At 37.1% G+C, this 27173-nt stretch overlaps 1 long non-coding RNA gene across 1 annotated transcript; it reads right to left on the bottom strand.

The window, feature by feature from the left end:
• Positions 1-5855: 5855 nt before the first annotated feature.
• Positions 5856-26239, bottom strand: LOC121394706. Its single transcript, XR_005961954.1, has 3 exons — positions 26077-26239; positions 8153-8237; positions 5856-5966 (listed from the first exon to the last, which is right to left on the bottom strand). It is a non-coding gene; the product is annotated as an uncharacterized LOC121394706 (long non-coding RNA).
• Between the last annotated feature and the right edge of the window lie 934 nt (positions 26240-27173).

Here is a 27173-nt window from a genome sequence, read left to right on the forward strand (position 1 = left end):
GCAAAGTACAGCGCAACTGTACACTGCAGTGTTTGTCCCTTCACAAAAAATCTTCCCTAGCGCTCACAATAATAAAACCCTCTTGCCCTCGGGGTCCCCGATCAGGCGAAACAAAATAAAAAAAGGCTGATGTTTGCGCGTTTGCGCATGTGCGCTGTTGTTTCCTCATGACAAAAGTCCGCCATAATTAAAAATGCCCATTAACTTTCATGCATTAGGGGAAAAAAGTGGCCATAACAAATAACGCCCCTTGACTTCAATGCATTTCGCAAATTTTTTGCTGTTTCGCTCATCACTAGGAGGGGCTGAATGGGGGATTCCTACATGTCTGCCCACCCCTCATAAATACTTTGATGCTGTTTTTTTTTTTGTAACTTATAGTTTTTATTAGCAAGAAAAGGAATCATACATAGCATGAGCCACACAAAATAACACAAGTCATCACAGACCTTTGATGCTGTTTTAATACTTAATTTTACTAATAATATTCACAGAGGATACATTCACAGAGGAAAAAACTAAATTTTTGGGAAAATGTGACGTAATAGAATGCAAAACCACCCATTGAAATGCATTATAAACTGAAAGGACCACACAAAACTCATTTTACAATGTGGTTTCAATTGAGGTTTTACTGTATGTACTTGGAGGCAAGATTCCTCTTTTTAACTATTAGTTTTGCAATACTGAATGTTTTCTCTATGTTAAATTCTCAATAAACACATATTGCTCATTCATAAAGAAGTTCTTATTGTATCATACACTCTGAGTATCTTAGATCAAGTCATGTCACTCACGTTTGGCCCTTAAAGGGAGAATATTATATACAGTAACATATATTATTTTGACATGGGCTCATTTAGTTGGGCTTAAGTAGAAAATGCACATATACACTATCTGAACTTCCAAAAATGAATAATGCGTATTATTTTTACACAGAAATACCTTGTTCTACATAATGAAAATATAGCATTATATTCTGTCTATGTGCTTGCTGTCGGTGTATTTGATCCTATCCCATAGACTGTAATGCAAGCCCTCCCTCACCTTGTTCCATTGTGAAATGATGGATTCTGGGACTTAAAGGACATGTAAACCCCCCATGCAAAAATGTAATCAGTGAACAGTCTCTTTGGAATCTGCCACTCTGGTTGCTCAAAGATTAATACTAAGGCTGCAGCATCTCCTTAATCACTTAGGATTCCTTCTCCTCCTCTAACTCATTTGACCCCTCTCCCTCAGGACTTTACTTTTGTTGTTGGCTACTGGGCTGAACTTTACAGTGCGCATGTGCTGTTTGTAGATAAAGGAAACAGAAGATAGGGAAAATGGCCACCAGGTGAAAGCTGCTATGTGTTTTAGGAAAATGTGATGGCGATGGCAAACAGAGGAGATATATGCAGTATGATGATGCCATTTGGGTGGGGGAGATGTGCCCAACTTATATACATGGTAGGAAAATGTAGGCTTTACATGTCCTGTAAAGTCGCTACTTTCCAGATAAGTTTACCACCAACTATGAAGCAGAGGAACTTGAAGTCCCAGAATTCATCACTTAAAAATGGAACTAAGTGAGGGTTGTATTACAATGTCAGCATAAGGGATCTTGGTAGAAATAGCTTGTTGGAGTTATCAAAGGTTTCTTAAATCTTTGGAAGAAAAATGCTACTTTGCACTTTCAATAATGAGAGGTGCACAGATTATTTGCAAAGCAGGAATTTAAGTTCCAGAATGCTTCATAACTGAACAAAGTGAGGGAGTTATTACACTGTGAGGCTAAGGGGGGCAGGGAACTGGTACCAGCGAGCACACAAACAGACTAAAATGGTTTCCTTTAATCTTTGAAATCAGGTATGTCTGTGTAAACTATATACATTCAGATAGTGTTTGTGCAGCTTTTCTTTATACAGTAAGCCCGACTGAAATTGTTTATATCAAAAAGGGGGGTATACTATTTCTTTAAATCTTGCATTTCTGCCTATGGTACTACTGTTCCATAATTCAAATGTTTTGGATATGTAATATCAAACTAACATTTTCCCTAGGTCCTATTTTGATGTCACCTACCCAATTATTCTTGTGCTGTGAGCAATGAGCACAATCCCACATAATGTATAAAATAAATTAGCATAAATAATTTACAAAAACCTAACCTCAACACACACACCACCCCCTTTAAAGAAATCACTTTTTAAAAATATATCATTTACTTTTTTTTAAATTCTGTCTTCATGGTAGGGCAGTTTGCCACTTTATCTGGGGCAGAAGTAGTACCATACCAGAGAATTAGTACCATTATAAAACAGATGTCCTAGAAAGCATAGTATTTTCTCAATATTTGGGGAGATTCGGAGAATCAGTGTTATTCTATTAGAGTGTTGAAGAAGCAAAACTTTTTCAATACAAGGACTGAATATCCTTGAAAAAAATACCCTATAATGCATTTAAACTGATTACATTTTGAATGTATTTAAACACTATAAATTAGATTCATTTGAGTTAAATCCTAATGCTTTGTGACTCCTTAAATTACGTTAGACTCGTAGACATATAATTAAAAATCCCCGCTCTTTATTAATCTTCATATACTCCTTTAAAAATTGTGTTTTATTGCAACAGTATATTTTATACCATTAACAGATTTATTTGAGGTTAGAAAGTTAGGGTTTTTTTATGTAGGTTTATAGTATTTATACTGTCCAGACAATTTCTACTGCTCTCATAGGTGTTCATTCTGTAACTGTATCTCACGGCAGATTTAGAAACAAAGATCAAATTTTCAAACTCCCAGCAGTGAGACTACAAAAAAAGGCAATAAAGTCCTTAAGTAAAAAATGATGAAGCTTCCCACTCGTAATGAGATGCTAGTAGAAGCAGCTCTTTAGATTTCTCGAGGGGCCTCTACTTGCCAAAGACAGACATAATATTTTCTCATTATTAGCTCTTCAGCAGAAAAAAGAAGCAGGGTATCATGTTCTTTCTGAACACACAGAGGAAGGGGCACTTTACCACCAGTAATTCAGGGCAGCATAATGAAGAAAAGATGGTTGCAAAACATCAAGTGATGTATAATTATATTTCCAAAGAGAAGGCTTGTATATACCCTTGGTGATCTTCATTCAAAATAACTTCTCTAGAGAGGATCAATTTTGCATAAGACTTGAATAGAAAATAAACAACTTTATTCTGACTTCTTTCGAAAGACATTATTTACCAATTAAAACATGACATGTAGATAATGTACCACATTGGTCATTTTCCTAACGCAAAACACAATTTGATTGATTTAGCCTTATTGTGACCTCTGTAAACAGACAGTATGAAAATGATAAATATTTTATAAACCATCAGGAAATTTTTACAGCAGGCTGTAAATGAATGCAGTCGAAAAGAATATAGATGTTTCATGTTTATTCTATAAATGACAAAAATCTAATTCTGGGTGCACCATTTCCCATTTAATAAACAGTGTTGTGGCACATATCTTCTACGTATTTTGTTAACCTTATTACCCCTTTGATGATGTGATGTGAACAGAAACTGGGACATGACCTGGATACATATTCAGTTCAGTTTGGTTTATGGATTCTGTAATGTGCAGGCTTGGATCATACATGGAAAATAATGCGGTCTGACACAATGCAATACATCAGTAAGCAAGCCTGCACCTAAAATATGTGATCAGAATATGACAACTTAAATATCACAAGCAGTGAAACCCTTCAAAATAATGCTTATCTATCAACATATACAGTGTTATCTAATGTAACAAAAAACCACGATGTAGCAGGGAAAACCAATTGACCAAAAGATAACACCCTTCTGTTGCAGTTGGTCACTTTCTAACATAGTCCCAAACAGTGTTGCATTACATACATCACAGGTTACACAACCTGTGATGTCCATGCCAGTCACATGCTAGATACTGAAGAAATCATTAACCCCTAGACCTATTAGTATGTAGCAACCAGTAAGGGAGCACTCCTGCCACAAGGGCTCCACAATGGCTGCTATAACCTGCGCTTGTGAGGGTGGGATTCTCATCATAACTAATCATATCAAGGGGTGTATCCACTAACATATGAAAGAGGTAATGCCTTAGCTGGCATCTTATATTTGAAACATGGTGCAGCCATATTTGGAAATATTTTGCAAACTAAGGGTTATGCGAGGGAGGGTTGGACATCTCTGGGAGCACATAGAGGGTTATTGTGCATTTGTACACAATGGCATTGTTTCAAATTTATTTATATATATATATATATATATATATATATATATATATAAACTTTTCTGGAGTGCCCGCACCTCTGACGGTAGTTGGTTGGAGGTACTTGATCAATGTTTAAGGTATAGGTAATAGAGGATCCGCACTCTCATTTTCAAAATATAACAGCTTTTATTTATCACATCACAATCCAACGTTTCGGTCCCTCCTGGGGACTATATATATATAATTTTCAGATATGGTAATGATATACAGGTATGGGATCCGTTATCTGGAAACCCATTATCCAGAAAGCTCCGAATTACAGAAAGGTCATCTCCCATAGACTCCATTTTATCCAAGTAATCCCCATTTTTTTTTTTTTTTTCCTTTTTCTCTGTAAAAATAAAACAGTATCCCAACTAAGATCCTTTTAATCCTTATTGGAAGCAAAACCAGCCTGGGTTTATTTCATGTTTACATGATTTTCTAGTAGACTTAAGGCATGAAGATCCAAATTACAGAAAGATCCATTATCTGGAAAACCCCAGGTCCCGAGCATTCTGGATAACAGGTTACCTGTAGGTTAAATTATCTGGAAGTCTAACCTCCAGTCAGCTGCTGGAGGAAGCTTTTTATAGAGCCTGCCCCTGTCTACTTGTTGCCTGAGCAAACAGGTTACATTGTGTTGAGTGGGGGGAGTTGTTTTCAGAGTTTTCACCACAATTCAATACTTTTTTCATTTGTTTTCCATATTTTACCCTTTACAGTTTTTCCAAAATTGAACCTTAAATTTAAATTTTCCTGTCTCTGGTATTTCTGTCTGGAAGATCAGTAATCCAGGTGCAGATTTTGAACTGTTACAATTTTCTACATTAAGCTGGCCATAGACACAACGATCCGGTCGTATGAATCGTGGATTCGTACGATTTTCAGAACGTGTGTGGAGAGTCCCAACATTTTTCGTCCGGCGGAGATCGGTCGTTTGGTCGATCGGACAGGTTAGAAAATTTCTGTCGCCTGGTGATAATATCTCTGCGTGTATTGCCGATCGTACGATTTTCAGTGGGAGACTGTCACTAGCTTTGTCAGACATAACTATCGTACGATTGCTGTCAGAGGTAGAACATTGGCTGATCTGTTCTTTAACTACTTTATTTGATCGGAAGGGTAAGACTTTGATCTGAATAGTTAGTGGCGGGTTGGGAGATGGGAAGTTGATTGTACGTTACATAGTTACATAGTTACATAGTTACATAGTTAAATTGGGTTGAAAAAAGACAAAGTCCATCAAGTTCAACCCCTCCAAATGAAAACCCAGCATCCATACACATACCCCTCCCAATTTTTAATTAAATTATATATACCCATACCTATACTAACTATAGAGCTTAGTATCACAATAGCCTTTGATATTATGTCTGTCCAAAAAATCATCCAAGCCTTTCTTAAAGGCATTAACTGAATCAGCCATCACAACATCACCCGGCAGTGCATTCCACAACCTCACTGTCCTGACTGTGAAGAACCCCCTACGTTGCTTCAAATGAAAGTTCTTTCCTTCTAGTCCAAAGGGGTGGCCTCTGGTACGGTGATCCACTTTATGGGTAAAAAGGTCCCCTGCTATTTGTCTATAATACTCATAATGTCTATAATATTAGCATGAGTATTGCTGCATCTTTTGGTGCTGCACTTCTCCTGACTCTTCATGTATGACCACACTCTGTTCTGGTTCCTGTCTTCAAAACTCTTGCTGAAACTGAAATCCATAAAAAGATCACAAAAAAACATGGTGACCACAACCATATCGAGAACCAGAACAATGCATTGTCAAATCAATTGATAATTGTGGGATACTGTTTTACATTTCTTCTGATACAATTTTAAAATTATAGTGGTATAGTCTAGTTAACTTGTTTTCTGTTCTCTTTTTCCACCTCTTCTATTCCCATTTTATTATTTCTTTACCCCTTTTCCTCCAACTTTTCTTTGAATACCACATAGCTTAAAATGAAATGTGACATGACAACTTGTATCTTTCCATAAAAAGTCATCAGTCCATGTAGCTACAGTATGTTCAACTGTTTCTAATTTTCGGATCAACAATCCCTGAGACCCTTAGAAGATTTGTAAATATAATCAAATATTCTGTTTCCTTAACATTTTGCTTATTATTGTTATTCATGTATTAATAATTTTTGTTTAAGTTCTTGATAAAGTTTTGGAACCTAGTAAAACCCTACATTGCATTTCTTTTATTAACATATTTAACAAATAGTAAGTTTTATTTTTTTTGGAGATTGTGTCTTCTCTCTTATTTAGACATATTTTTAAGCTTACTTCTCTTCTCTGAGAGCTGTAAATCTGCAACAATGTTGTTTAATATCTTTCTAAAAGAAAAACATTACCCTTGGGTCTCAGTATTTTCATTTGAGAAGACCCTGACCCAGGTGATCTTTGTCAAAGCTTTCCTGAACTGATTAAATCTAGCCGCTCCAATATTCATTATTTTTATAGTTTCCCTTCACACTGCTTTGAACCATATCTATATATATCAAATGATTTGTGTGAATGATACCTAACCTACATATGTCATATCCAGATCTATTTAACATGAACTAGTACAACAGAGCATATTTTTAAGAAGGGTTTTCAGGTTGTTGCTTCCCTTAACAGTAATCACCTTCCTGAGGTGCTTGTTTTTATATGACATTTTATATCTGGGTATTTAAAACCAAGTCCTTTTTCAGCCGTTGGTATTTTTATGTAACTCTGTACTTCAGTTTCTATACAGTGTAATGAATTCTACAACACGCTCCTTTCAACATTTGTTTTCGGTACTCACGTTAAAGTTGTGTATTATAGCCATTAAAATGACACATTTACCACCAATATATTGTAAGGCTAGCTGTAAAAGCAAACTACACCTTCTTACTAAGGTGAAAGTCTTTTTACTTTTTTGAACCACCAGGGATTATTTACAGAAGGGTCATGCAGGGTCAACTATGTGGTTAGCATATTAGACCATTATTTGGAGATGTATAAGGAATGTAACAACACTAAAGTAAGAGAATCATGTTCTTTAAAGGGATACTGTCGCGGGAAAACATGTTTTTTTACAAAACACATCAGTTAATAGTGCTGTTCCAGCAGAATTCTTCACTGAAATCAGTTTTTCAAAAGAGCAAACTGATTTTGTTATATTTCATTTTGAAATCTGACATGGGGCTACACATATTACACTGCACTGTCAGAGTGATATCACTCTAACGTGCAGTACAGCAGTAAAGAGTGATTGAACTTTATCAAAAGACAAGTCACATGACTGGGGGCAGCTGGGAAATTGACAAAATGTCTAGCCCCATGTCAGATTTCAAAATTGAATATAAAAAAATCTGTTTGCTCTTTTGAGAAATGGATTTCAGTGCAGAATTCTGCTGGAGTAGCACTATTAACTGATGCGTTTTGAAAAAAACATGTTTTCCCTTTAAGGACTAGGACCCAAAACTACACTGCATACTCAAGGTGAATCCATACCAGGGATTTATAATAAAGATTAATTAATCATTCTTCAATTGAATTCCCTTTTATATGCAAGAGGGTACTTTGTACTATAATATTTAATTCACGTTTTAAATTTAGATATTATCATTATTTTTGCTTATTTGAAATACTGTACATCCAACATTTGTAACTTATGATTACACAATATAAAACATTGCTGTAGATATTTGACAAAGGTTTACTTCTAATGTACACTTAAAAGCTTTAGCAAGTATAATATTGTTTAAAATTTTCAAAAGACTGGTATCTTTCCAAATTTCCAGATGTCTGGCCTTGAGAACTTGCTGCCAAAGGACATAAATGTGTAACTACCCAGAATATTGTTTAACATGAATGTCACTAACAATATGTCTTCAGGCTAAACTGAAATTGCAAACACACCTGGGTGAGGAAACTATTCCAATACGCCATCAAATCTTGCCAGTGGGACACTTAATATAGTTTACATTTTAAATTGCTCAAGGGGCTGAAAGAGAAAAGTGAAGAGAAACATAATGTGAAATTAATATAAACACCTGGTAAACGTTGACCCTTGCAGCAGAAGCGAAAATAATATAGAATAAGATACACTGCAATAGTTTTGTACTGCACTTTAATCCTAAGGTCAGCTGGGTAAATTTTCTTTTTTGTAACTGAAATGTTTGAATTTTTTAAAGGGTAGAAGAAAAATGGACCATATTTTCCATTGTTCATGAAGCGTAGGGTAGTTTAAGGAAAGAAACGGGAAAAGAGAGGAAAGAAGCTGGCTAGATTAATTTCTGTGCGTGTTTTGCTCAAACTCCACCACCTTCAGCATCAAACCCTTAATAGAGTTGCTTGTGTTTTTAATTTTCTATTCTGGTCTGGAAGCTCTATTGCTTTAGAGTAAAAGTCCGTGATGAAACAGTAGTAGTCTGCGCTCCACAGGGCATAATTCATACTGAAACCTAGAAACTTTAGGGGCATGGTAAAATGTGCTTTATGATAATAGGCATTTCCTGTCAATAAAGCACAAGCTCTTTGCTTGGATACACTACATACTGTATGTGATAATTGGTAGTATATTTAAACTGGATCCACCATTGTTAACTATGCTTATAGTTCCATGAAAGTCATTGGTCCATAGGAACTATAGAAATACTTCACAGTTTTAAAAATTGATACAGGACAGCTAAACCAATTTAATTGCATAACAGTTCATCAAATAGCTGGCTTCTAGCCCACAGCAACAGCCTGATCTGCCTTATAACATGGTGATTCAATATTTCAGAGGTAAAATCTATCATTGACTAAAAAGTTCTTATTCTCTAACAAGAAACACTTTGAAAAAGGACCCTTGCTGCCATAAACATGTTGTGCAGACACACAATAAAAGTCTAAACAGCAGTCAGTTTGTTCCTGTGTGTGATTTCCAACCTTCATAAATTGTAAAGAATCTCATTGACACTATGCCAGGTGTCTAGGGAACACTAAGGGGGTTTTTTATCAAAGGTTGAGTGTTAGAGTTTTTTCATACCTTGAATGAACTCGAATGAACTCACAACTCGAACATCAAACAGGCTGTTAACATCTTCAAAGGGACCTCTGCCATTGACTCCTACATGACCTCGAAAGGTGTTAGATGGTGTATTTTCGGATTCAAGCTATTTCCAGGGTCATGGTATAATAAATCTCATATATTCGAGTTCTTTTTTAAAAAAACTTGAATATTTTTTTTTTTACCCAAAAATGTAAGTTATGACAAAAAAATACAGCTCGAACCTTAATAAATCTACTCTTAAACAATCTTTATACCTATTGAAATAGGACTGTATGGGCATTAACAATAATTTGCGTAAGAATAATTTATAATAGAGACTTTGGTTGCTATGTATATATATTTTGGTTATTTTTCAGCCGAGCTTTGTTCTATTCCTGTATTTCCCTTCAATGTGTTAAATGTACAGTACATCAAATCATAGCAGTGTGTAAAGAAAATACCTTAGAACGAAAAACATACATATAAAAACATAAATTGTTACATATTATAAATTGACCTATTTATTAAGGAACATTTTAACTATCTTCATTTTTTATAGTTTTTGAATTGTGATCCCTCATTAGTTGTCTCTAGTGATGGGCAAATTTGTCCCATTTTCCTTATATCTGGAAATTCGCGAGATGGGTGAAAAATCAGCAAAAAGTGAATTTTGACGCCAGCAACAATTATGATGCCGCTGAATTTTCCCCGGCAAATTTTCCCAGCAGATACAATATATCTTCATTGGAGGCAAAATAATAGTATTGGGTTTAGTTAATGTTTAAATGCTTTTTAAGTAGACTTAAGGTACATTATTTCCAAATTATGGAAAGATCCAATATCTGGAAAACCCCAAATCCTGAGCATTCTGTATAACCGGTCTCATACCTGTACTTGATAGAACACTGGCTGAAGGTTAGTTACTTTACAGAGATTGTGTAAATGAAACATTTTTTTTAAATGAAGTTTTTATTCAAAATTATACAGTGAATCAGAAAGAAAAAAACAAAAAAACATCATATATATAGTTCAGGTATGCAGTAGATACAGTGTATTATATAGTACACAAGATCTTGGTCATTGAATTGAATCTAGGAAGCAAATTATAAATCAGGTTTGATAAGGAGGTTTGTTAATTCCCATGAGCTAGTCAGAGACTTGAAGGGGGGCCACATGAGTCAAATCTGTTGCTTTTGAATCTCAGCTGAATGCTGAGGATCAATTGCAAACTCACTGAACAGATATGTACAATGTGGCTCCCCTTCAAGTCGCTGACTAACTCAGAGTTAGAGAGTTGAAAAGCAGGAAGAAGTGTTGTTCACATCCAGTCACTCCAGCCTTTATACATTACATTTTTGGCTAACTAACTATATTAGAAACATTTTTTATTTTGCACAGCCTATCTATTTACACAGTTTTTATTTCCACGCTGAACTATTCCTTTAAAGGGCATTGCAAGTCCTGACCTGGCAAGAGTGAAAGTTACTGAGGCTCCCAGTCCAGTTTCCCACCATCAAATTTTTTGTCACTACCTCTGGCCTCATAAGTAAGCTTAAAGGAGAACTCAACCTGTCCTGAAAAAAACGAAAAAAAAAACACACGTAGGCCCCCCTCCTCCCCCCAGGCTAACTACCCCCCCAGGGAGATGCCCCATACTCCATGCTTACCCCTTGCCACAGATTCTTCCAACGAAGTTCCACGCGTCCATCTTCTGCGTCGTCTGTAAGCTGACTGCGAGATTGGTATTTCTGCACATGTGCAGTTGGAGCAGTTTGCCGATTTGCCCAACTGCTCATGCGCGGAATTACACGGAAATTGACGATCTCGCAGTCAGCTTACCGAGGACGCAGAAGATGGACACGTGGAACTTTGCTGGAAGAATCTGTGGCGAGGGGTAAGTATGGAGTATGGGGCATCTCCCCAGGGGGGTAGTCAGTCTGTGGGGAGGAGGGAAGTGGGTCTACCTGGAGTGGGGGGTATGGGTTGATTTCTCCTCTAATGAGGGGGATAACAGAGTTAACTAGGTGGATCCAGGAGTCTCTGATAGGTGGATTAGGGCTCATCCAGTGTAGCACCACTTTTTTTTTTTGGCATAGTATAGTAACACTCTGGTTCTCAAGCGGGCTTGGTTGGTGGTAAGGACATCATCCATTATTCCTGGTAAGCAGAATGAGGGGGACACAATACATGGGGATCCCAACTCCGTGGCCAGAGTTTGAGTTATTTGTGTCCAATAGGAGGCTATGCTCGGGCATTCCCATACCATGTGGTAGAAGTTGGATTTTGGGTGTTACATCGAGGGCAGTGGTCATGGGGTGTTTTCCCCTTGCGCTTATGCTTGACTGGGGTTACATATAGTTGATGAAAGAGTTTGTAGTGTATTAGTCTGTCTTGAATTGAGGTAAGATGTTTATACATATGCTCAGTGGCTTCATTCCAGTCATCTTGGGATAGAGCAGGTATGTATTCCAACCATTGCGCTTGGGCAGATGTGAAAGGTGAAGGTGTTTCTACCAGAATATTGTGGTATAATTTTGCTGTGGGATTGTCGACTGCAAAGGTATCTTCCATATTGGTGACAAAAAGAGTGGTTGAGAGTGTGCCGAACTGTGTCTTAAATAGGTGTCTCATTTGAAAATACCGAAATAAAGGTAATTGCTGTTTAGTGGTCCACTGTTGTAGGGTAGGCTATGAAGCAAAGTTGAAGTCTTCGATTAGGTCTTTTAGATATTTGATAACTTGAGAAGGCCAATACTGAAAGTCTTCTAGTACACAGAACTGTGGGAGATTTGAGTTGCCACATAGAGGGAGAGACATGGTAAGAAGAGGGGGCTTTCTTTTTGATGTATTTTAAGGCTTGTAGCCATGAGGTATGGGGGGGCAGTCGTAGTCGTTGGGAGATTGTGCAGGTCTGCCATTGAACAATATGGTATATTCCTAATGCCTTCTAAGGATCCTATCAGTAAAGATTGGAGGATCATATTAGGGTTATAGGGATCTGGGTGAAGCCACCAATACAGTTTGGCAGGGTTAATCCACCCTCATTGTATGATGTTATTAGTTTCTCCCAAGCGATTCTTGGGACTTTCTTGTTCCAAATAAATGGTATTAGGTGTGTGTTGATTTTTTTAAACCAAGTTTTGGGAACATAAATTGGAGCATTATGAAAAAGATATAGGAATCTTGGGAGGTATATCATTTTGATGAGGTTTATTTGGCCTCATAGTGTTAACGGCAGATTGGCCCATGTTTTGAGATCAGATGAGAAGCGAGAAACCATTGGTTCTAAATTGGGACTTATAAATTTTGCAGGGTTGGTGTGGACTATAATTCCCAGGTATTTAAAAGAAGAGGCCCAGCAGAGAGGAGTTGAGGGTTGTAAGGGTCTGATAGTGTCTCCATCTATCAGGAATAGGATCAATTTTTCCCAGTTGATAAGGAGACCTGAAAATTCACCAAAATGGTCAACCAGGGCAAGGAGATTTGTTAAAGAGCTGTCAGTGTCTGCTAGATAAACCAGTAGCTCGTCCACATCTCGGGAAATCTTCTCTGTGATTTTCCCATCTATGGAAAGGCCTGAGAGGAGTATCTTGACTAAGGACATGTGCCTCTGTGAAGGGAAAGGGTGTAGATGTGATCCCATTTACCCTAACTCGTGGAGAGGGTTTTTGAAAATGAAACATTTTTAATTGGATGAGTACTGCAGGGGTCTGACCTTGGCCCTTTGCTTTTTAACTTGGTTATTAATGACCTTAAGGTAGGCATTTGATGTCTCTATTTTTGCTGATGATACTAAATGGTTCAAAACAAATAGTTTCATGCAAGATGCTGCCACTTTGCATAATGATTTGACTATATCTGGGCAGCAAACTGGCAGTGAGGTTCAATATTGATAAGTGCAAGGTTATGCACGTTGGTAGAAATAACATAAATGTGAGTTATACACAAAGGGGCAGATTTATCAAAATGTGAGATTATAGCTCAGCACAAAAAATGCACCCACTTTTTATTCATCCCTATGGGATTTTCACCTGTTAAATATGATTCTAAATATCCCATAGTAATAGATAGAAAGCAAGTGAATCTGCAAGTAATCTCCTATTTTGATAAATGTGCCCCTATGTGGTAGTGTGTTGGGGGCATCCCTAACTAAGAAGGATCTGAGAATTTTTGTGAACAACAAGCTGTGTAACTATAGGAAGTGTCGTTCAGCGGCTACTAAAGTAACTCGAGGGATAAAAATATTATTTTGCCTTTTTATAGGTCCTCTTTACATATACTTCTATTGAAATTGGAGTTACTGAGAGAAACAGCCAAGAATGCAGTGCTTGCTGCTAATTGTGCTTTATTGCCACAACATGTTTCGGGCTCAAGGCCCTTTATCAAGTGTTAATGGGCCTTGAGCCCGAAACATGTCGTGGCAATAAAGCACAATTAGCAGCAAGCACTGCATTCTTGGCTGTTTCTCTCAGTTACTCCAATTTCAATTGATTTACTCTACACCTGAGGTGGGGGTGTACACTGAGATAGAAGAAGCCTATTAAACCACTCTCCCAGAGCGCAGTCACTTCTATAGTGTGGCTCTTTATATTAGAGGACATTATATACAGATAGTAGAGGATAATTTTCCTATAAAAACCAACACCAACTAAAACAAATTAAGATCTACAGCTAGTAAGTATAGATATTGGTATAGTTTATATATTTGAGTATATAGATAGGTTTGTATCAGTATAGGTTTACATGTGGGTTTTTTTGGAGAGGTTTAACTTGAAGGTATTTTTTCAACCCACATTAACTATGTAACTATTCTCCATTCTGACTGCCAAACTGCTACCTGTCTGATAGGGTAATTAAGCCCTAGTAAAAGGATAGCTGCTCAAACTCCAAGCTTGAAAGCTGCACAGCACAAAAAATTTACTCAAGAAATACAATGGAAGACCATTTGTAAGTAGAATACTACTGTCTGCTTCATACAGTTAATTGTAAGTTGAATTGGCCTTTAATTAAATTATTTTTCTACACAAGGTATGGACTTAATGTTTGCTCCCGTTGCACTTGTCACACTCCAAAAACATAAATCTTAGCTACATTATCACAAAGCTTTGGGAGGTCATAAGGAAGATTGTGGCCATATAGTCAGTGAAGAATGGAAACATACACACAACTACTAACAAGCATAGAGGCAATGATGGGAATTTCAATAATTAATTCCAGTGCTAAAATGTGCCTTTTTTTGTCTTACAGTATATATATATTTCCACATTTACCACCTTTTTTCCCCTGCAGTGGTATGTAAATCTATTGTCAACTCTGGAAGGGGCTCAGGAATTCTTGATTGTTTGAGTTTGTCATGTATATAAAATTAATTTGTCCTACAAAATATATGAGTATATGTTGCTATTGATATATTAAAAAGAACTATAATTTAAATATGTAAAATATATGCAAATGTAGAAAGGTAGTTGGGTAAATAAACATACACTGGGTGCATTTATTTATTCATTAGAAGACTAATGCATCCTAACTCATGCTAGGCAATTCAAATTTTAATGCAAGATTGTGGTAGTAAAACAACAATATTTCTGCCAACCCTTTTTATTTAATAAAATTAGTCAACAGAAATTAATATTTATGGCCCTGAACCAGCTTGCAAAACAACACAGAATAACTGTATTTTCCCTTATGTGTCTCCCAGCATGTAATAATATAAAGGAAGACTAAATTTAACACATTTACTATGGGAATAAATCAGTTTACCTCATATCTGAGCATGATCTAATTGCACATGGTGTCTCTACTGTAAATAATAAAATTGTTCAAATTAATTTAGCCATGCTGTGAGAAAATGTGCTTTTTAAAAGCAAGCAAACTCCATGAATTTTTGCTCATTAAAAAACAAAAAAACAAAAAGCAAATGCCACATCAGCTGCTACAAAACTCACATACACTGGAGCATCCTTCATATAATGTCATCAGTGACATAATCTTGAAGCAGCCTTGGCAAGTTCCCAATTGTGCACAGTGCTCTCATTAATGCTCAGCCAAATTAATCTTGAAAACACAAACCAAACCAATCTGTTCCACTTACTGCAATTCTTAGGAGTCACAGGTCTTTGTTTGTAAAGATATAAATAACTTTCTTAAAAAGTACAAGCATATCACACATGTGGACCCGTAAGAATGACTCACTAATCAATTCTATTTTGCAATTCTCATTTTGGACATTTAGACCATTTTACTAAATTTTTTACACCTTTTAAGCAGAAAGTTACTATTGTATTAACAACACAAGCATTAAGTTTTAACAGCTTTAACTTGTGATGGCAGGTTGGCAATTTATTCAGCGTTTGACTTTTTAAGGGTCATATAATGATTAAAAATGATTGTTTCACAAAAAAAGATTGCAGACACTCCACTACTGTTGTAGACATGTTTTCTAGTGTGAACTAGTCTAGTAGGGAATTGTGACTCATAAAGGCCTATTTATAAAACTTCAGTTGGAAACTATAAAATATAATCTTTTCATCTAAATAAAAGTCTAGCTTTTATGGAAAGGTGTCCATGCAGTGGGAGCTTTGATACCTTGTTTCTTACAGGGTTCAGAAAGTCTTTGTTCCTCTTGTTCATATTGTAGCAGCCTCTTCACAACTAGTGTAACTCTATCAGTCATGACTCTTGCTGGAAACTGAGACATTAGTAACTTCCTTTTGCCAAGAAAACTCATCAATTTAAAGGCGACTTACTTTAAGAGAGTTGCCTACCCGGTTGAAGGGTCTCATCTCAATCTATTCTGAAAACCAAGGGCACAATAAAACGAAACTATGAGAGAAAATATATCTTGTGTAGAGAAAAACAAGTATTGCAGAAGAAAAAGCAAGAACCGAAGAGAACTGAATTAAATGCAAGAGGTTTATGTAAGAAGAGAGAAAAGAAGAGAGCATAGAAAATATAAGAAGAGAGTAACAGAAATAATGAGAAATAGAAAAAATCTGGAAGCAAGTTTGTCATCCAGTAAATGAGAGGGCGGTAGATTTGGCATTGACAAAAAGAAGTTGTAGAAAGAGGCTCTTTGGTGTTCCATCATACTGTACCTTTTGCTGACTCTGTAGTTTTATATTTTACTCATGTTTATGTGTATATGTGCTTGTGCATGCAAGTGTCAGGAACGCCGCTGCCGGGAGCGCACAGAAGGGCGTCTTCTCCCGGCAGCGCAGGATCCACGTGGTTTCAGCGCCAGCTTGGTGACGCAGGCGCGATTACATCATCACCCAGCACCAAATTCAAATAAAATTCACCTGAAACACTATATCCTTGCCCAAGTATAGGTTTATGCTGCTATATGAACCTGGGTGTTATTTCCATTGATTATTCTTGCTTTCTGACTCCTGCCTGTTCTGGATTTTTGACCCTTCGCTGCCTGCCTTGTGATCCCTTGCCTGTGACTCGTCTACGACCCTTTGGCTACCACAACTCCTGGGCTTCCTCCTTGGTCCCGACTACTCCCTTTGGGAGCTGCTAGGCCCCCTGACCGCAAGTACACAAGTCTCTATAGAAATGGTGTTAATACAAAACCTGTTCCTGAATATGGAATCAAGAACAGTAAGCCAAATAATTGATATGCCCAAAATTAGTGATGGATGAATCTGATCAGTTTGGCTTCATCGAAAATTTGCCAAAATGCATTGAAGTCTATAGGCAACAATTTTTTTCACCCGTTGAAGTCTATGGGCCTTATTTTTGCAGCAAAACTAGGTGAAAATTTCAAAGAAGTTAGGTTATGTAATAAAAGGCACTAAGTTTGCCCAGGAGCAGTAACCCATAGCAACCAATAAAAAGGCATCATTTTCCCGTCACCTGTTTAAAAGCAAACATCTTCTTGGTTGCCATGGGTTACTGCTCCTGGGCAAACTTAGTGCCTTTTATTACATATGGGGGTAAATCCTTTTTCCTTTTCTTATTTTATTTTATATTTACTAATACATCAATGCAAGAAAGTAACGTTTTTACTATTTTGGGTTACTGAACCTTAACCTGTTTGTATGGATAATGTATGTTACGTTAATCTATCATATAATGAGGGGCAGATTTAAAACTGATCTTTCATTCATTTCACAAAACTTAAAAATCACTGAATTATATTAATTACTTTAAACCATGATAACATTTTAATTTGTGTAAAAACCACATAAAACGCATAAACAGACTTCACCATCTAAATGCTGTTATTCATACGAAAATTCTTAATAAAGGAAGGATTTAAAGCTTTTTGGATTTGGATTCTTTTCATAGATTCTATCATTTGTGTCTTTTACTGTATAATCAGCTGTTTTAATAAATGACTTGACATTCTTGAAAAATTCGTTTTTTTCATAGATTTCAAAAACCACTAAAACCAGATTTTGATAAATGGGCCTCTAAGTGCTGATCTATTTGGGATAACGTATGAAAAGAGAGCATTTGATATCTTTCTTACTTATGTAAACTGATTACATTGTTGTGTGGTCTATATTGGGTTTCCATTTTAAAGGGGAACTATCGTGAAAATTAAAATTTTATATAAGCTTCGTCATGCTGAAAAAATAAGTTTTCTAAATATTAAAATAAAAATTTCTAAACAATTTCTGAAATATTCAAGTTACTTATCACTCTCCCCCTCTGTCACGGTCAGCACCCAACACAAGAGCCAATGCCAAGCACCCTGGTCTCGGCTTGTGCTTCACCTGTAGTGTGACCGCCTTTGGCCTCTGGAGGAGCCCTCAGCTACTTGGATGCCACCAGAACTTAAATGAGAGGTGCCGGGCTAGAGGTTCTGGATAGGCAGAGGGGCACGACTGTTAGCTAGAGTCTTTTTGGCCGAATGGTACAAAATGTTCAGCAATAGAGCAGTCAGATCAGACCGGGTCGGGGCAGGCAGAGAATAAACGTAATCAGGCAGGCAAGGGTCAAACCAGGAAGTCAATCAGAAGGGTTAAGCAGAAGAGGTAGTCGGTATTCAGGCAAAGGTCAGGATCCAGAGGTCAGAATATCCAAAAGCCAGGCAGGGGTCACAACAGGAATCAAACAGGTTCAAAACAGGATAGCAAAAGCTCAGAAAGCACCAGGAACAAACTCCTATAACGGGCAGTGTGTAAAAAGAAAATGTACCTTTAAGTTCTTTTAAATTTTGCGCCATTGCGCGCTGATGTCATACTTCAGCACGCCTGCGCTTTTACATTCCAACGAGGTGCTCCCCCTAAGATACCCGCGCCTGAGGTGCTGAAGACTGTGCGGCGGGCGTCCCCGCCGTCCCCCCACTAAACCACCAGGGTGAGTTTTTGTTACGCCCTCTCAGCAACTGACTCTCTTCATTCTGTCTTCATGAGTTGGGAGTCTGATTTTTAATGACAGTTAAATCCTATATATATTTTAGGGGGGCTTTTTACTTAGAAGATGTATTAGAGCTCATGCTATTAAAATAACCAGAAACCCTGTCTCTCTACATGCAGGATTTGTGACAAATGCAGTTATTTTGTTAGATTTTGTTTTTAGTGGAATCAGTTATTTGAACAACTCCTGCATGAAGACAGAATGAAAAGAAACCGATGCTGAGAGCGGGATAGGGAGGATAAACTTTATTATTTCAGAAACAATACAGAATTTTTAATTGATTGTATTTACAAAGTTTCTTATTTCAGTGCGATGAAGCTTACCGTATATACTCGAGTATAAGCCGAGTTTTTCAGCATCCAAAATGTGCTGAAAAAGTCTACCTCGGCTTATACTCGGGTCAGCGGGCAGTAGCTGAGATTGCAGTAACTTTTAATCATTCCTATACCAACAGTTCGCTTGGGGAGAGACTGCAATATCACACAGCTCCCTCTGTTGGTTATATGAAAGAATAACAGTACACCCTCTGTTGGTTATATGAAAGAATATCAGTGACTGCAATATCACACAGCGCCATCTGTTGGTTATATGAAAAAATAACAGTGACTGCAATATCACACAGCACCCTCTGTTGGTTATATGAAAGAATAACAGTGCGCCCTCTGTTGGTTATATGAAAGAATAACAGTGACTGCAATATCACACAGCACCCTCTGTTGGTTATATGAAAGAATAACAGTGCGCCCTCTGTTGGTTATATGAAAGAATAACAGTGACTGCAATATCACACAGCACCCTCTGTTGGTTATATGAAAGAATAACAGTGCGCCCTCTGTTGGTTATATGAAAGAATAACAGTGACTGCAATATCACACAGTGCCATCTGTTGGTTATATGAAAGATTAACCGTGACTGCAATATCACACAGCGCCCTCTGTTGGTTATATGAAAGAATAACAGTGACTGCAATATCACACAGCGCCCTCTGTTGGTTATATGAAAGATTAACAGTGATGGCAACATCACACAGCGCCCTCTGTTGGTTATACGAAAGATTAACAGTGATGGCAATATCACACAGCATCCTCTGCACATAGTGGGACAGTGGGGCAATGCACACAGTAATCTGTTTGGCAATTCTCTGTCACCATCAACTTTGCAAAGAAGTCCGGTTGGTCGCTGGGGGGTCGCTTTGGCAGAATGTGCACTGCTGGGAGACAGGGCTGTAGTTGTGTCTAGGCTTATACTCAAGTCAATAAGTTTTCCCAGTTTTCGTAGGTAAAATTAGGTACCTCGGCTTATACTCGGGTCGGCTTATACTTGAGTATATACGGTATATTCCATTTTCATTTTCTCAATAGTTCCCATTTAGGTAACATAAGGTGGATTAATAGAGTCAAGTTTCTGCCTCTATTATTGCATGCAAAAGATAAACCCACATACATGTGTTTAGACAGTTTTTTAATATACATTGTTTTCAGATATGCACACTATGGGGCAAATTTACTAAAGGGCGAAGTGACTAACAAGTCACTTCGCCAGTGAAGGAGATAGACTCTAGCGGTACTTCACTCCCTAACGCCTACCGAATTTGCGCTCTGGCGAATGGACATAATTACGCAAATTCACTAAGATGCGTATTTTACTGAACGTTTACTCTTGCCACTTACCACTTGCCTTTGTCACCTCAGACCAGGCGAAGTGCAATAAAGTAGATAGGACTTCCTAAAAAAAATATTTGAAAAAACGCTAGCGTCTTTTCCTTTTTCAGGGTGATAGGCTGAAAAAGAACGTAATTTTTTTTTTAGTGTTACCAGCTTCCCCCCTACATTTCCTAACATATGGCACATAAACTATACACTGGGCTCATGTGTAGAGCAATATAACAACTTTATTTTATTAAGCTTTCCCGGGCTTGTGTAGTGTAATGTATTTGCTGCCACATATACATCCATTGAACTTTAACTTCCCGCCGTATGCAAATTAGGCAACGCTAGAGCAACTTCGATTCGCTTGGCGCAGTAACTCTAGTGAACATTGCCATCGTTTGGCGCCCTGGACACAATTTTGGATTTTAGTGAATTAGCGTTGTCCTGGCGAATCTACACCTGGCAAATTTCCGGAGGTTAGTGAATTTGCCCCTATGTACCTTATTATTTACATTGTATTTCTACAAACAGTGATAATCTCACAGTTCTTACAAAAGCAACCCTGTTACAGTCAGTCTATACAACCTCCATAGACCCTAGAATCCCTGAGAGTATTTAGGTAAATTTTATTTTCTACCTAGCGGTTTTGTTTAATCTGATTAAAATTCCATTTGAAACATTCTATAATTAGACAATTTTCCATGATATAATATGATAAAGCATTCATAATTTACTTCTTACACCCTGGAAAGGTTCTGAAATTAAAACTATAGTAGCACACATGATTCCATGTTAATTACATGTGATTCTATGTTAAGTGTACTTTAGCTAAAGTATTTTACAACCTAGGAAATGTAATGCCATTCTATCCACTGATTTTAAAAAAAGAAAGAAAATAAATTTCATTTTTACACGTGCAAACACTGTTTAAATCATTACAAGAAAGAGACCTCTTATGTACATTTTTTCTTTTTTTCTTAAATGTGAATATTTGATTGAAAAATGATCATTCAATCTTACAAAAAAATTGCCAAATTTGGTATACATCATTCCAGTAAGTGTTTACAGAGCACATTCTTTAAAATACATTTTAAATTCTTCTGGCAGTGTTTTCCCCCTGTTATTATGAGCTACAAAAGCAATATTGCATGGCAGAAATGTACTGAACAGATTATTAAACTAACTCAAGGCATCAATGGCTTAAAACAATTTCATAGACAGCTCTGATATTTCACATTTATTTAAAATGAGGAAAGGAACAAATAACACTATGCCAGATGTTCAGTGTTGAAACGACTAGATACATTTTAAGCTGAGCCAAGCAGTTTCTTGCAAGGCATCATGGGACATGTCTTGCAGAGAGGCAGATGAAATCAGGTGTTAAGCACAGAGGGAGCACAATTTACTATAAACAGTTTTAATGGCCTCAGCAAAAACTTTGCTTCATGGAAAGGGGAAAAAAATTCCAATGAGGACGTTTATAAGTTTACGAGCTGAATGTTTGCTTTACTATAGATATTAAGTCGTTTTTGTGCAGCTCTGGCAGAATACATAAACTAAATTATAGAGAAGTTTGTGGGGGATTTGATATAATAATGCTAAAACTGAATTCCAGGGTGAACAGATCTGTAGGGGAGGAGTGAATATGAATAGGTTTAATTGGCAAACTGGAGTGTGTCTGCTGAGGGTTGAGTTATAGCTTTATTTCTTGTGGGATTATCCCCAATCACCTCTGTGCTAATATAAGAGAATATTCTTAAAATAATCCAGTAACTAAGAATCAATATGAAAAAGCTTGCTCATGCTAAAAGCATAAAATACAGTGCTGTAATGTGCATTACAATACAGTGCAGTACAGTATATCTTTTTGCAAGAAAATTCACAGCAATGTCAGTTCTATTCTTCTAAAACCTTTAAATAACAGGAGGTTTGCCATCTGAAGCATTATTAATATAAAATATATTCCTTTACAGTGATAGATAATATTCCCTTTTTAAAAGTAAGTTTTATCTTCTGATTATTTTCCAATAACTAGGCTGTAGTGAAATATCAGAGCATCTGGTAGCAAATCTAACAGATGTGATTGTGTGACTGGGAATATCTTGATTACGTTTTTGCATTCTTTTCTATAGGCCATTGTGGGGTCAGTATCTAGTTCAGTGTAGTGGTTGGGGTTCTGTAATATAGTCTGAAGTATTCATAATGACCACTGCTACCCCATTATCAGTTGGTTTGATGGTGATGTTATATGGCTAATTATGTGGATTAAGAACTGCCTGTGCCAAGTCAGAAACACAAACAGTCATTGGGACACTAGACTAACTGCTCATATGGAATTCTTTTTATTTCCCACTCCATTAATTCAGCCCTAATTTATTTTCAGCCACTTTGATCCACATTATCTTGTACCTTATCTGACTGTCCCTTGCATGTCCCCATGTATATGACTTTGTTAACACCTCACACAGAGATGTACATTCCTTTTTGTTGGTAATTTGAACTATGAGCTGAATGTTGTATATACTGTATATCAGGGAAGTTCATTATATTAAGCTTGAAAAGTTCTGAAAACTTGCTATGATTATCTTAGTTAACCAATAAAGGTATCTCCTTTATACCACCTTTTTGTTGCCCTGTGACTGGCTTGCATGGAACAACAACTTTACCTGGAATATTTTTCTAGAAATGGAACTCTGAGGCCCCCATGTGTTTTAGAGGTGGTCAATGTCAATTTAGATATCCTGTTTCCCCAAATAAACTTGTGAAAAGAAGTTTGTATATCTTTGAATGTTTTGGGAGGGAAAAGGAATAGGCAGTCTCAAATAGGTATACAAATTTAGGGAGGATGCTCATTTTCAATGCTAATATCCTTCAAAACCAAGAGAGTTAAAATTTGCTCCAGGCTGTAAAATAGTTTTGGTGTGATTAAGTAGAAGGATGAAGTTACAGTCGAACAGCTTATAAAGAATGATCTCCAAATTTATTAGAATTCAGACTGTAAGATTTTTATAGCCTCTGAGGCAAATGAACAGGTAGGGCTTCCGTTTTGCTAAGGTTGATCTTATAACATGAAAGAGAACTGTATTCCTCTAGAACTTTATGCAAGGATGGCAAAGATAGCAAAGGGTTAGTTATGGTTAGTAACACATCATCAGTGAATAGAGAAACATTGAACTGTTTGTTGGAGACCTTTACCCAAGTGATACTGTATTTATATTGTTTCTACTTACTGCTGGTATGGGCTATATGCTGAGAGCATGCAATAGAGAGGAAAAGGGAGACCCTTGCCTCATTCCGTTAGAGATTGGGATAGGTCTGTGAATTTAGCGAAGTAAGGTGATGAGGTGCTATATAAACTTTTTAGTGTCATTAGATAGGGACCAGATAGGTTTAGGTGTTAAAGGAGGCAAATAAGAAGGGACAACTTAAGCAGTCAAACTTTTTTTTAAGTGTCAAGACTTAAAATGAGCATTGGTTGATTCTGTCTTTGAGCAATTTCTAAAAGATCAATTACTCTTGTATTGTCCCTCATCTGTCAGCCCCTAATAAAACCCACCTAGTCCCTATGAATTAAGCCTGGAAGTAAGAGGGCAAGAAGATTAGCGAGAATTTTATAGAAAAGTATGAATGTAATAAAGCTATGGGTCTATAGTTGGTGCATAGTGTTGCTTCCTTTCCTTCCTCAGGATTTATAAGATTAAATATAAAGTAAGGGTAATATTGGGAATGGGTATACCTTGGAGGTATATGTTAAATAGGTCTGTAAGAAATGGTGAAAGGATATGCAGGTACGTTTTATAGTATTTGTAAGGGAGCCTATTAGGGCCTGGAGGTTTAGTGTTGGGCATTGATTTAAGTGTAGCTGCTATTTCTTCTGGAGTTGTGGGGTTATTAAGATCTTGCAGGTCAGATTCCAAGATTATGTGCGGGTAAGCATAGGTCCAGATTATAGAACATACAATAGAAATAGTGGAATAGTTGCCCTTTTGGTGAGGGTTATAAGTTAGCTTGTCTGTAGGAGATTTAATAGAGGCTATTATTGTAGAAGTCTTTTGCTCCTTCAACATTCTTGCTAGCAGTGTATGTTGTTTGTCTCATTTCTCACAATATATTTGTTTTTGTCCAGATCATGGCTTTTTCAATTTCTCTGTGTTTAAAGCCTTAAACTTGCACCTTAATTGTACAGTTTGGGTCAGTAAGGCATCAGAGTTGACCATTATAGGAGTGTTCAAATGTGCGAAGTTGAGTTTGGATATCATTATATGTTATGTTAGTTTTCTTTTTTGGGCTGCCCATAAATTGGCCCCTAATAGTAGCCTTATGTGCCTCCCAGAACATGTAGTTGAAAATAATCTTTTAAGGCCAGTTCTATTTAACTGTGTCAGGATCATGAAGGATGGTCTCATTCAATCTACAATGCGGTGCTGCTAGTTGGAGTTGTAGAATGATAGGGGAATGGTCTGACCATGTAATGGGAAGTATATCCATGGAATACTGTAGTTTCAGGCACGGATGTGAGATGAAAAAATAATCTATGCGTGTGTGGAGTTTATGGGGGTAGAGTAAAACATTTATTGTTTGCTGTTAGGATGGTTAATTTGCCATGCATCAAATAATAATGTTGTCTCATAAGCTGTCTAAAGTTTAAGGAGGTATTGTGAGAGGTTGGATATAGAGATTGTTGTGAGTGGTCCATATTTTGTGAGTAGGCCATACTAAAATCACCCCCTACAATTAAGTAGGGATGAAAAATGTCTGAAAATGTATTCAGGGTCTTGCATAGAAATGTGTTTTGCCTTTTGTTAGGGAAATATATATTAAGTTAATGAACTTTTTGGTATTTCTTTAAATGTAGCTGATAATAGGTAATGGCCACCAGGGTCACTAATAATCTGATTTACAACAAGAGAGATCTTTATGAATATAAATATATGATATTGCCACTCCATCGTTTTTTCTGTATATTATAGGTGTAGTAGCCAGTTGGATAATATTTAGAGCTCAATTTGTGTGGTTTATTTACAGTACATCAAAATGAGTTTCTTGAATGAAGACTATATCCGTCTTTGAGAGTTTCAATTCCTTAAAGGTCAGATATCATTTGCCTATGCTGTTTAAACCTTTAACGTTTAACAAAATTAACTTAATAATTATGTGATATGGAGTCGTATACAGCTATTTACTAGCGGAATATTAAAAAAAAAAGGCAACTATATAACAGTCTGTCTAGTAAGCAAAAGATAAACCATTAACCCAGAAACATTGCATGCAATGCATACAGTATTGATCTAAAATGAAAGATCTCTAAACTTAGTAGATTTTAAGGCTGAGGAGAGTATAATCAGACACATAATTAACTGTATATAACATCCAGTAGGTTGGTAGTTAAAAGGTCTGCCTTTTAGGAGCAGCGTGAATAGAAATGAACCAGTCAATGATGAGCAGGTATAGAAGGTAGGTGTAGACAGCCCTCCAATTTGCCTTTAGTGACCTGATGGATAAGACTCAAAATACCCTTAAAATCTCGAAAAAGCAACTAAATCTTTAATAAATCTGCTCCTTAATATGAAATTTTCATCTTCTAAAAGCCCCAGCTTTTGAGTAATATCATCAGTATAAGTTTATCTGTTCACTCTCCCAAATCCATGAGATCCCTCTGTAGTCTGTACATCTTTTGTCTGAGAAATGGTGGCTTGTAATGTGTCTTTAAGCTGCGTAAGGTGTTGCATTTACATGTAGGCAGTTACTGGCTGTGAGATCCAAATCTGTGTTAGAGCATTAAGACTGACCTGTGCGGTGTAGCTATGGGCTTTCAGGATCTGGTGATATTGAAGAAGGAGAGGCACTTGCTACAGTAGGTCTCTCTCTTGATGTGCAGCAGATCTAATGGCACCGTCTTTCGGTGCCTCCTGTATAGGTCTCCTATGGTGCATAACTCTTACTTGGTGTGTGCACCAAGTAAGAATTTTGTTGGGGGTGGGCAAAGCCAGCCCACCCCCAACAAAAGCCCTCTTTATCATCATTATCATTTATTTATATATCACCAACAAGTTAGTTTCTGTTGTATAGAAGAGAATAAATGACTTCTGGAAACTGGCTTAAAATAAGTTATACTATTGTAGTAACTGCATTCCTAACCAGTGGAACTACTCGGTTGTTAATTACACTAATTAGCACAGTAAAAACATTTATTAAAAGGGGCACAGCAATGTTGATTAACATGACTTTAGAGCACCCTAGAGAGGGGTTTGAAGTGACTGCTTCTGCTATAGCTTTGCAATTTTGTCTTCACAATATATTTGGGATCTCCCCCTAATTGATAATAATCCTTTGTTTCTATTTTAATTAGAAATGACTTTTGGGTCTTTTTGCCACTTCAGGACTTCAATTTTGGCTGTTTTTGTGACTTCGGGTCTTTTCGCCACTTTGGGAGTTCGCCTTCGGCTTCTCAGCACTTCCGCATTTCGTCTGTTCAGGAATTCAAAAATGGCCGCACAGCTTCGGCATTGCCGGGCATTGCCGGGCTTCCCTTCATGCCCAGGCCCGGGTCATTTGTCCCACCCTGATGGCGGCCCTGCATGCAATTATAGAATGAAGCAGGCAGGTAACACCCCATTAGCACACACGAAACGCGTTAGGTGATCTGTTGGGGAAATAAATCCTTTTAAAACCACCGATATTCGATTCTATTGACTTTTGTGTCTCCCAAAGCTGTGGGTTTGGGGCGATGCAACCGGGCCAGGAACTTCAAGCGGTGAGTGACCTGCATATATTGAATGCCTGTGAACATAAATTGAATATGCAAAGGGTCCGGGGCATCTGCACCTGGGCCAACCCAGTTACAGGGTGAGCGGTGGCAACATTAACTTTACAGAAGGGGGGAATA

Source organism: Xenopus laevis, chromosome 6L (genome assembly GCF_017654675.1).
Source record: "Xenopus laevis strain J_2021 chromosome 6L, Xenopus_laevis_v10.1, whole genome shotgun sequence".
NCBI classification, from domain to species: Eukaryota; Metazoa; Chordata; class Amphibia; order Anura; family Pipidae; genus Xenopus; species Xenopus laevis.